The sequence below is a fragment of the Thermobia domestica genome, chromosome 12 (genome assembly GCF_964235325.1).
Source record: "Thermobia domestica chromosome 12, izTheDome1.hap1.1, whole genome shotgun sequence".
In the NCBI taxonomy this organism is placed as follows: Eukaryota; Metazoa; Arthropoda; class Insecta; order Zygentoma; family Lepismatidae; genus Thermobia; species Thermobia domestica.
The window spans coordinates 137,390,128-137,402,953 of record NC_137465.1 but is presented as its reverse complement, the minus strand read 5'-3'; the positions used below and the strand labels follow the sequence as shown (position 1 = coordinate 137,402,953).

The following is a 12,826-nucleotide window of genomic DNA, read 5'->3' as shown; positions in this document are numbered from 1 at the left end:
ATTTTATCATTGACTTCATTTATTTATACATTTCAACGACGATAAGGCACATTCGAAATTTGATTTACAAGTTATTTAATTTTAAATTATTTTTTGGGTCCATTAAATGCTCATTACAAGTTAATAATTATTTACTTGGGCATAATGAAGAAGGTTTTGAGAAAGATGTATGTATGATATTCATATGGTTGTTCTTTGTACGAAAAAGGATCAAACACACACATTTTCAACAATAACATTCAAGATAAAACATGACAATTAATATCGGAACAAAAATTAAAGTTACATTCCGAGCAAAAAGACAAGAACTTACCATAATCATGAATGTACAAAATTTAAATAAAAAATGTAAACGCTAAACGAAATCATAACGACACTAGCATAGTTATCAGAACTTTGATAGGCATTATTCCTACTCTAAATCTTTTATTATATATTATGAAATTCTTATCAGTAATATTTATTTGAACTGCAGTTTCGTTCCATTTCTGAAATGAATGATCATTATTGTTTTTATAGAAATCAAATGAAATATTAACATCAAACAAAATCATAATGATATTTACAATGGGAGTATGTTTAGTACAAGGGGTCCAGAAGCACGTAAAAAACACAAAATTTACAGGAGAAATGAATGATGCACGTACTTAGACGAAACATAACGTAACCAAATCTAACCTAGCCTAACATAAACTAACGTAAGCTAACCTGAACTAACCTAAACTAACGTAATATTAGTAGAAATAAGCGAAATTCTATCATTTTTTGGAAAATTATGCGGGACTCTTACCCTAATATAACATAAACTAAACTAACCTAACGTAACCTAAACTAACCTATCCTAACCTAAACTAACCAACCTTACCTTATACTAACGGAATGTGAACAGAAATTACCAAAATTGTAACATCTTATAGAGAAAAGAGCTGGACCCCTTCTGCTAAACATAGGCCTTACAATGAAATAAAGCAAAAGTCAATTAAATACGGTTTTCTCGCACGCCGTAACTTTAGCTTAAGTTACATGACCAATGAATTCGTTCATGTTGTATTGAAAGTCACAAACAGGAATACAGTATTGCACGTTACTTGCTTCTACAATTCTTTATTTCTTATTTTGAGAATTTGAACCATCTATGAAATTTCTACGAAATCCAATTCGAACTAAATTAGATCTAGTGCTTACATGCTTCTTAGGTGTACGTAATCGTACTACACTAGGATTACGTTCAATTACACTATCACTATACTGTTATTACTGTTATTCATACTCTAAATCTTTTAGGTTCGGTTATCTTACCGGTAAAATTAGGTTCAGTTCTCATTCGTTTTACTGGTGGCGAGATTTCGTGTCTGTATCTATTCTTTCCACAATATTCACGGTAATTTGTCCTACCACGGTTTCTGTTTCTTCTGTAATTAGGCTCGGTTACATTACAGGCACACGTGAATTTAACGTCACCTTTTACATTGGGATCACACTTTAATCTCACATGAATGTATCGAATTTCGTTTCGATTAAAGTTAGTTTGGTTCGGGTTAGTACTGCATTGCACCATTGATGGATTTTCAAAATTTTGCAATGTCACAATGAAATTAACGCACTGCATCACGTTCTGTAAAACGCCATCGGATTGTTCACTACTATCATTTTGATCTTTTCATTGAATGAACATTTCAACAGCTCCAAATCACTCGACCAATCACTAGAAGCATCGAGGGGAACACACGTTGTCTTTCGGAATTTTACGAATACTGGAATCAATTTTCTTCCTGCTACATGAGCCAAGGTCGTGTACATACCATTAAACGGTTTCATTATAATTACTTCATCGTCAGAATTAATATCATGTTGAATATCTCGTGAGTACAATCAATCAATAGCGTTCACTCGACGTAAATGATCATAACTTTTTGCACATGGATACATACCAAAATCTTTATTACACGCAGCATCAGTAAAGCAATCAAAAACATTCGAACGATGAGAGAAGTCGGGATAATCTGATCCATTCAATACTGCAGTATGTTTTTGTGAACACTCAGCAAATTCCATCCACATATTTAAATCAATGAAGTCACAATCCTTCGTCGATGCAAATTTAGGATCTGTATTCCCCATAGTTTCTATTGAAAGTTCAGGTTCATTTATTAGGGTAGTGTGATCATTAAATGTAGTTTCTACCACTTCGATGGAATTTTGCATTTCAGTGAATCTAAGTATAATTCGTTCCATTTTAAGATCAATTTGTTCAATTCGTAGAGTTGTCTGGTCGATTTTACTATTAAGTTGTGTCATCTGTTCATCAAGATCTTGCTTTAATTGTCCCATCTGTTGATCAATTTTACTGTCAAGTTCACTCGTTGATCCAGTTGGTTCATTCGTTGATCCATTTGGTCACCAAAATCTTGCTTTTAATTGTCCCATCTGGAGATTCATTTGTTCCATTTGTTGATTTATTCGCTCACCAAGTTGTCCAATCTGCTGTTTAATGAAGTCGGCTAGGTCCATCTCCCTATTACCACTTGAATCTGTTGCATTTCCAACGTCAGTACAACTCATTTTGTTAGTTCTGAAAATTTTTGTGCCACTCCTTAATAATGTATACTCCGTAATGATATTTCTTTTTATCATAATTAGGTTACCTTAAAGTCAATCTGTACACTTAAATTTTATTCCTTAGAAGATTGTCTACTGAACTTCATCTAAATCTCCTAAGGTCCTGGCGATAAACCATCAAATTATATAACAATGATGATCCTGCAGCGAGGACCACCAAATTATATAACAACATAACTTGTTATATGCAGGTCCTCAGTCATATTTTTATCTATATCACAAATTTCACTCAAAAATAATTGATATGGTATTTATCTTTCCGTACTTTATGGTGGCACACAATTATTGAAATAAAATACACTTCTATGATTGCGCATACATACTAGGGATGGCCACAAAGTTCCGGCTCCGGCGGAAGCGGTTCCGCGAAAAACCGGTTCTCGGAGATCCGGTTTTATGAACCGGTTCTGGAACCGGTTCCGGACATGGATCGGAAAACCCGGTTCCAGAACCGGATCTTAAGAACCGGTTCTAGATCTGGATCTGAAAACCCGGTTCCAGAACCGGATCTTAGGAACCGGTTCCAGACCTAGATCCGAAAGCTCCCAAAGACCCATAAAAGAGGCACAAAGTTCACCTTCAAAAAAATGCAAAGAGGACCATGCGCTTGTGCCTTCCCCGCCCAGACCCGCTTGTGCTCCTAGAAAAAAAAATTTGGTCCACCAGTGGGTGTTTAGCCAAATGAGTTGGCCAGTTTGCCTGTTTAGCCAAATGAGACAAGCTGCAGCCGCCTGGGCGCCTGCCTGTCGCTTCCACCATTTCATCTAGCATACTGTTCACAGCCTGCCAGCAGCTCGGGTTTAGCGTAGGCAACACCTTCTTATAATGAAAGCCTACGAACTGTTTTTGTGACGTCACTAATCGAAGTCATAATGTCTTCAATGTTAGAAAGAAGAAGGATAAGAAGGAGCTGAAGGTAAGACACATTTTTATTCGTAAGATAGTTCATTTAATGTCCAGAGAGGTTAGAGTAATGTATAAATGTATTTCATACGTTATTTAAGAGTTTGCAGTTGAAAACAATCGAAACAACAATACATTCACTATAAATTTTACCTCAAAATGAGACTTATCAATGTTACTTTAGTGTGGATTAAGAAGTACAGCGTAAACTATTAAAATTCACGGTTTTCGTACCGTGCTTGCTTAAAATAATCAGAATAAATGTGTAGCTTCTCGTTGATTATAAGACTATCGTGTAGTAAACCCCTATGTGTATTAAAAGATTGGAGGGAAATAGGAACTTATCTTCCTCTCCATAACACCGAGATGAAGTTCATTGAGTGAAAATGTTTGAAATAATTAGTCCTACACATATTCATTTATGTTTAAGAGTACAGAAAACCACAAAGAAAGTTCTTAGTAAGCCTATAACCTAATTTAATGTAAGAAAACTGTGAGTCCCGGTACTTGTAACGCTAGGCGCTCCAGGGAGCACATGTCCAGCCTTGCACTAATTTTTTCCATAATAGTACACATTAATTTGTGTGGAATTTTGCACATTTCATGTAAACAGACATTTCCTCCATGTTCTTGTGTTTAATACACATTGAAGCGGGTGACATGCTTTTTCCCCATGTGACAAGACTTAATCATACTAATAAACAATACCGTGCAGGTTTACTTTTGGCGTACCACTCGAAATAATTGCTGAAAAATTATAATTCCTTCACAGATTTGCTTTTTATTGTCTCCTAAATGAATTGTACTGGGTGTCATGAAAATATCTCACTTGGCGTAGTTGAAATTCAAGGGGGCCATTGTTGAAAAATTACAATTCTTTTACGATTTGCATATAAATCGCGTCCGGATACAGTATATAATAATTATATGCAAGGAAACACAAACCATCATGTGCTAGGTGGCCACAAAAGCACAAATGCTATATAATCGTCACGGCAGAGTGCAACTAGGACCCAAGATGTAGCGACGGAGTGCGTCCGAAGGTGGCAGGCGCGTCAGTGACGGTGGGTATACACGTAAATGTGGGTTGTGAAACCAAATATATTTTGGCAGTAATGTGAGTTTCAATGGCAATCGTCATGGTTTCACACAGATAGCACTCCGGTTGCTCAGCCTCCGCTACAAAAGTAGTACCTTCTTGCAAATAGTAGTAGGTTAAGTTAATGTCAGATACCGTATTTTAGTGCTATACACCTATATTCCGGGGGCTAACTGTTGCAGAAAGGCGGCAAAATTAGCAAAATTTACTGGAGAAAGTTACCAATTTAACAAGTTTTCATGCAATTGATATGAAAGAGAATGTATTGTTATCAGTTATTCATAAGTTTAAAGCGAAATGTGAATAATTTTAAAACGGCATGGATTATTGAAGTTTTTAATGGATATCTACAAATCTTAAAGTAAATGGGGTAAAGTTCCGTAGATGGCATACCTCCTGCAGTGCCTTCCGCGATTCATTAGTGACCACGATTATATAACAGAACAGAACTTATCCTAACCTAAGCTAACCCAATCTACTACTACTGCCTGATATTGCCGAAATGTCTTTATGCAAACAACTGAAAACAAAATATTAAGGACACTAACTATAGTTTCATTATTAATAGAAAACTGAAATTTCTTTATCTTACACCGTTTAATATTAGATTTATGGATGAACATATTACGACTGGAACGAAGAGTTGTACAGTGTGAAAGTGAAGCGTTCTGCATTAACTATCTATTCTGAAATAGATCAGAGAAACTGAAATAATTATTTAGAACAAAGTGCTTTTTAATATCATTGATACGAAAAAGTTTTTCTACCATACTGCAAGGTGGAGCCTATAACTTGTTAGCACGTTAAGAAGATATGAAGTGAAAGCGTGCAGTTAGTACAGCAGTCTTCTTATGATAGTGACTTAATGAAACAAATTATTAGGTTATTGTCCTTTTAAATATATAACGGAAATTCAGATTTGATATTCTAGCGTCGTCTCAGAATCCTTAATTTCATTCTTGAGCATTACATTAATAATAGCTGACGCTGTTGCTGTTTGAAGGTAAAATGGGCTCTCCTTTGTATAGGTAATGCATGTGGTTGTTTCTGTATAGTATTACTATAAATTAACCCTCACTCGTATAACTTGTCGATTCTTAGTATCGGTGCCCCTTAGTCTTTAACTTTCGTTATACTTTTTGCCAATTTGGATACCAGGTGAATCTTTAGGTTTATAATATATTTATTGGTGGGGTTTATTCCGTATATTAAGGATGTCCTCCCGGCTGGCCCCGGTGCACATACGCGCGCCTCAGTCATGGGTTGAATTCCCGGTAGGAGAGCTATGATATTGGAACACATCACAGTGATTCGGGGTCTACCTGAAATTGTAGTCTCGCGATTCAAATAGTTTCCGTGTTGAAAAGGAATGCTAATAGTCGACATCAACACATAAATGATTTAGCTTTTTTCCCATGCTCAGTGAAAGTTTGGTTATTAAAGATTTCCAATCTTCTGCACGATTAGATGTTCCCACCATTGTTTTTGTTACCCAGAATTTAATAGCAATTCTAAGCGTTTGTTTACGTGCGTGTCTTTGGAAAAGATGGAAGGACGAGTGGATATTTCCCTGGTAGTAAACCTATGAATACTTTTAAATTTGAAGAGTATCTACTTTTAAGTTATTATATTATCAGATCAAACTATGTGTAAAAAGCATGAGGCATCTTTAATGTTTATAAAGTGTTCGTTATTACTTTCTTTCAGGTGTTAGCTATGCCAAATAGATGTTGTGTACCCCTTTGCAAAGGGAACTTCCCAGGTGGTCCAAAAGTGAACGTTTATTCATTTCCAACTGACGAAGAATCTAAAAGGAAATGTTTATCCCTAATTCAACGAAAAGAATTCACACCTTCACAGAACAACAAAGTATTTTTATCTTGTATATACATATTATATGAAATCATTATGTAATAGAAAATATGATCAGAGGACATCCTATATTAATAACCATGGATAACAGTTTTGGCAGTGTAATATCACCTCCATCAGGCATGTTCTGAAAAAATACAATCCAAATAAATATAAAGTGAGAGGTGTTAGTGAGAGTACTATACCAGAGTAAATAAAGTTTTCATTGCATTTTCTACATGTACATGTACAAATGATAACTTCTTTAATTACGTGCTTGTGATTTACTTGCGCAATTTTAAGCACATCTATTCGAAATTTTGAATTTTGAATTGTGTCTTGGAAAGATGTAAATGGAATTTAGAGGTTGTTTTTTTTTTTTTTGCTCTCCTGAAAAAAAAAAGTTGGAAGTGAGGCTTACGACTTTTTACCTTAATATTGTCAAATTTAAGAATGTTATGTTGTTTTTACTATTATTGTAAATATTTTGATGCATCTGGTTTTGTTTGCCTCAATAAATTGTAATTATAAAAAGAAAATTTATTTTATTAATAGCAATAGTTATGTGCCATTTCAAGGTTTCATAATTTACAAATGTAAACTTTCTTTTCCATGTATGGCATCTAATTGTTAATAAGACGTGACTTTCCTACTTACAGTGGATTTCATTCCGACTGAATGAAACAGTAGTGTATCCACTGAAGCATTCAAATGTTAAGATTGCATAACGATCTCGTGTCGTCACCACCATGTTTTGGAAACTGTACTGCTTGTATAATTCGTTATTTTTATCGGTACTCTCCAGTTGTACAAAAATATTCCCCTGAGTCAGTATTATTGAAATTTCTTGTTAAAATTATTTTCTGTACTTACCATTCACCTCAAGGTAATACCCGCAAATGCCAGATGCTTTAATACACTTGATAATATTGCGTCTTATTCCGCGTTATTTTTATATGCAGTCTGTATAGAAGATTGTTACCGACAACAACTATATATGTCCTTCAACCTTATTGTAACTACTTTACTTCAAAATTAAACCGTAATTTCCAAAATTGTGACTTCTAATGAAAACATTTTTTCCTTTTTCGCTGAAAAATTAACATTTGTCTGTACAGTTGGAGGATTTTTTTGTTTGCTTGTTCGTTAAGTTTCACGCTCGAAAGCTAAGGAAAATGGTAAATAGGTAGATTACCACAAAATGGACTGGGATCTAACCAGTGACCCATGCACCAGAAGCGAGCGCGCTAACACCGAGGAAACTGATAAGAATATTCAGCTCTGTTCATAAACATTTTCAATTCTGGTTAGTTGTGACTATTGAATGCCTGAAATTTCGATATGTTGCTTACATATATAATGTGGATATGTTCACGCATAACTTCGACACAGGTGCACCGATTCTGATGATTTTTTTTAGAGTGTAGTTTCCCGTTTTCCCCCTATAAATCTCTACTTTCTGGAAGGTCCCCTAGAATTTGCATTGCTGTCTGATTAAAGTCTTCCGAGCTTGACGATGAAATACCTCAACGTGTGCAGTGTTAATATTCTGATTAATCGACTTCACTGTGCTTATGGTCAGGCATAACTTTGGTATATATCGTCCCTATCGAGACAAAGGGTCGTATCTCATTTTTTCAACTTTTCCAGGATACAAGTTTAAAGATGTTATAAGTTAATTTTATCTTGTTCTGTCAAAATTTAAGTTTTTGATCTCGTAAGTTACATATCTGACACGAATGATATCCAACGAAATTTTAAAAGAAGACGATAGAATAAATAATTAGAAAAAGTTTAAATTCGTATCCTGGAAAAGTTAAGAAAATGAGATACGCCCTTTTGTCTTGAGAGGGACGGTATGCACCGATTTTAATGATTCTTTTTTTTTTGTTAAAAAAAGTATGCTTTCTTGATAGTCTGGTGTAAAGTCGCTGGGACTAAATGGTAATCTTTGGAATAAGACCATGAAACTCTTCAATGGCAGAAAGCACTGAAAATAAAAAATAACTTTTTCACAAAAAATCTTCATAACTTCAAAATGCACCGAGAAGCACAAAATAATGATGATAAAACAGAAATAGTACTATAATTAGAAGTTTTGAAGTCTGTGCCAAGCCACGCAAATTAGAGCTTCATCATATTCCCATAATTTTGTATTAGATCCTATTGTGCTTGGCTTGGAATAGGCTTCAAAACTTTTAATATACTACTATTTCTTCATTATTAGTTTCTGTTTTTCAGTGCGTTTTGAAGTCGGTGACGATTTTTTGTAAAAAAAAAAAAAAAAAATTCTAAGAGTAATCAAACACAAATGACATTATATGAACGGGTTAAATTTAGTGGTGGGTTTAATTTTCTCTGCCTTCTAGAAATTAATATAACAGTTGTATCCCTTCATCACTGGAAACTCCACTGTCATGGTTGAATAAAGCTCTGGCTTACTTCACGTTTTCTGTTAACAGATTGATTTATTTGGATCTGATTTCTGTATGTGTGTATGATACACCACTAATTTTAACCCGCCCATATATCGCACTAGTTCAACCGATGTGGATTAAATGTGGCATGGTGTAGACCTTGATATATTTGGTGCACGTATAAAATAGTGTGATGTACAGGCTTTTTTAAAAATAATGGGCCATTAAACTTGGTATTTGGACTTGCAAATTAGAAAAAAAAAATAGAAGAAACACATATGGAACAAGCCTGTTACTAACCGTAAATATAAGTCATAAAAAAGCAAGTGATGAGGCAGTTGTTTAGCTATCCTGTAAATCAAGGATGATCTCCGTAATAATAAAAACTTCACGGTCTACCAAATTGAAGGTCATTCTACCTAACACTAGAAGTGTTCATATTAACAGTGAAATGTGAATAAATTTTGTAGAGAAAAATATACGAGTTTTCTTATTGTGTACAGTCAATGCACAGGGGTCGCCAGGAGAGTGCAAAAGCAGGCTCGTGCATCCCAAGGTAGAGAATCGCATCTCTAGAGCAGGTTCTCATCCTATTTCATATCACGATCATCCTATCTTACCACAGATTGCCACTGACCTCGGTAATTTATTTCCAGTTTGTGTTTGTAAGAGGAACTTTTCTTAATATTCCTGGCAGTATTCGACAATAAACATGCAAGTGGGGTGTTATCAAAATAGCCTCTAAAATATTTTCCGCTTTTAGATAATAATTACTTACATCTTTCGTCTTCCTTCACGACCCTCAGGTTGAGAAATCCTGTCCTAGAACACACAGTACGTCTAGAAAGCCAGTTAAATTTGCAAAGCAGAGATGAGAGAAGGAATGAGTTGCAAGCCGTGGTGTAGTTGTGCTAGGGCGCCACCACGGTACATTTTTGCAACCCATGGGAATGTCATGGTTATTTTTGTTACGACTATTCATTCCTTTAGAAGTCTTCTTTAAAATTATATAAGCACATACCTAAAAGTCATTGGCCAATAAAAAAATATATCCCTCCCAAACTAACTAGAATCCTTTGCACCAATCCTAAAGCGTTTTTGCAATTGCTTTATCTGCATACACGTAGCTGCTACATGGCCAACCTCCCAGCCCGTTGCACACCGCTTTTGCCCTGCCTAAACCAATTCCAATTGCCCTCAATTCTTGCCTATAGTGACCAGTTAGGACAGGTTGAATCGTGTTTTCCGTAAAAACAAGAGTTTTTGCGTATACTCACCGTCAGTTTGTGCCTGCTCTCTATGAAGGAACCCCTGCGAGTACCCACAAGCTTTGCCTAGTCCCAGGGTGAAATAGATGCAATCCATGCTTCTAGTGGCCACCCAAAGAGTCTACTTTGTCTTCTTCGTAAGAACTTTCCGTGTGGTACACCAGGGCTAATATGTTGCAGAACGAAGTATTAGTAGTATAATATCCAATTTTACGATAGCACGCTTACATTCTCTATAACCTATCTACACGAATTGTATGTTCATTGTTAACTGGCGCACCCACTATGACAATTTTAAGGATATTTCATTATACGTATTAGACCAGCAACAGAACGACAGTGACATCACAAAGGCACTGACTCTTTCTACAATAACTATGGCTTCTCCACCAAAGGCGGTTCTAAGGACTGTATGTGAAATAAAGCAAGTGGAACATATTTCACTTGCCTAACCGTTTACACGATTTTCGGACTTTCTTTATCTCCAAATCTCTCCTACAACTTCCACATGTTTTTCCTTGCTTCAGTAATCCATGTCGTGCTACAAACATTGTCTCTTTACCTAATCCACAATTCACACCCGTAACAAGTACCCACCAATCTGAACTATTTGCCCCAGTACATAATGAATACTAATGTATCCATCCGTAATGTGGAAATGATCTCATTAACATCACGTTTTAAAATATTAAATAGCTTATATAGTATTCTTGTTCATTGCAGCTTCAAGAATACTACTTGAGCTCTGAAGTTTCTCCTGTAAATCTTTATCTATTTCTGGACCCCTCTGTAACACTTAACCCGATCTTTTTTATGGTACATTCCTTGCGCGTTAAGTATTTATGTGGCCATACTGCACGATAATGTCTTAAAGAAGCGAATAAACAAGAAAAACAAAGTTCGATGCATGTCACAAGTGTTCATGGGTCACCTACAAATAGTCTTCTCCACTCTTCCCCAATGGCACAACTTTTAAGGGTCAATACCCGCTGCGATTATTTAACTAAAAGTTGACCCAGTGGATGGTCCTTTCAAGATGAACGTAAACCTCGTGTAGGTTTGTTAAAGTCTGTGTAATGTTCTTTATTATATGAATGTCAAGTGTGCACCCTGTAAAATGTTGTACGGGACAGCCTCTCAGGAACAGTTGCTGAGACTATACCAATAAGAAATGATTTGGTGCTGAAGGCTTATTTTTCACGAATGTCAGTATGCACCCATAAAGTGTGACTACGCTGAATCCAATCTAATCTAAGCTACTATTACTACTGCTCTTACTACTTAAAAATAGGGCTTGGTTAAATGCCGAATCACCGGACGAATTTTAGAAAGTTTACCATATGTATTGGAGAATTTATTTTGGTTTGTGATGAGGAGTGAGTGAAAGTCAAGCGAGGGGAATAGTTGAAGTTGACAAAACACTTGTTGTTGTTAGTTGTCTTTATAAGTGGAGGTAGAAGGGACTATTTGGCGGAGAGGTACACTTGCTATGATTTATGGGAAAGGTAATGTGGCAATAGTGCGTAAATGACAAGATTTTTACTTATTATGTTTGATTTTTATCGAGTTGTACAAAAATAAGGAGTGCCAGTCGTTGAAATTGCCTGGAAGGCATGGTTTATTAAACAGGTAACAGTCTGTCCTAACGATTTGAAACTAGTAAAAAGAGAAACATGTAATCATACCTAATTTAGTATATTTTTGTACTTTTTGGGTGGCATTTAATATCTCCCCCAAAGTTGTGAAACACATAAGCCATGCATTCTATGACATTTAAAGTAGTTTTCAGTATTCTCGTTTATACTTATACCCACCGCCGATAACGCGCCTGCTCTCTACGGACGCACCAACTCGCTACCGCCTGGGCCCTGTTGCGCTCCTGCCCTGCCTCGGTTAGATAGTGTTCGTGGGGTTTTAGTGGCCACCTAGCACAAATTGGTGTTTTATGCCATACATCCACACTGTTTCAAACAATCATCACTATTAAGCAACTGTGACTACCTACTATTTTGGAGGAAACATAATATTCACTTTCTTCTTTCGATTTTCGTGTGGTTCAGTGATACAGCAGTAATGTCATAAGCCCTAATTTTTTCACTGGATGCTGGAACGTATGATCTGTAGAAATACCTACGATCGTTTCTATGGTACATTATGTTGCACGCACATCTGACGCAATTATTTGGAAATATGCTAAGAATATACGAGTGCATTATACCTTAGACATTCATTTAAAGTAAGAAAAGGAAAGTGAAATCCTTTACTTCACGGCATATTAAAAAACAACACATAAATACCATTTATTACACAATGACCGCTTATTAGTGCAAGGGTAGATAACATATTCCATTTTAATATTTGTTGTTTGCTTTAAAACTGAGAGAAATAGTTATATGCAATAAACATTGCAAATATTTATATATGCTAAAAATATACGTAAATCTTCAATGTCAGAAATAAAATAGTTGGGAACACGATCTCCGCCTTCATGAACAACTTAGTTCAACATTAATCAGACCTTTCTAAATAAACATTTTTCTTATATACTTAAATAAAGGGTACTCATTTCCATCATTCACTAATCCCCTTCAATGTATATTTAATCATTACACAATCTTAGAAATATAATCGTAACACCACTTTGTAAACAATAAATCGTTGCCTTTTAA

At 35.5% G+C, this 12,826-nt stretch overlaps 1 protein-coding gene across 1 annotated transcript in view; it reads right to left on the bottom strand.

Annotated features, from left to right (window-relative positions):
• The window catches only part of LOC145665793 (ras-like protein family member 12), a 493,554-nt gene that overhangs the window by 339,248 nt on the left and 141,480 nt on the right, over positions 1-12,826 (bottom strand). The gene's annotated exons all lie outside the window — the stretch shown is intronic.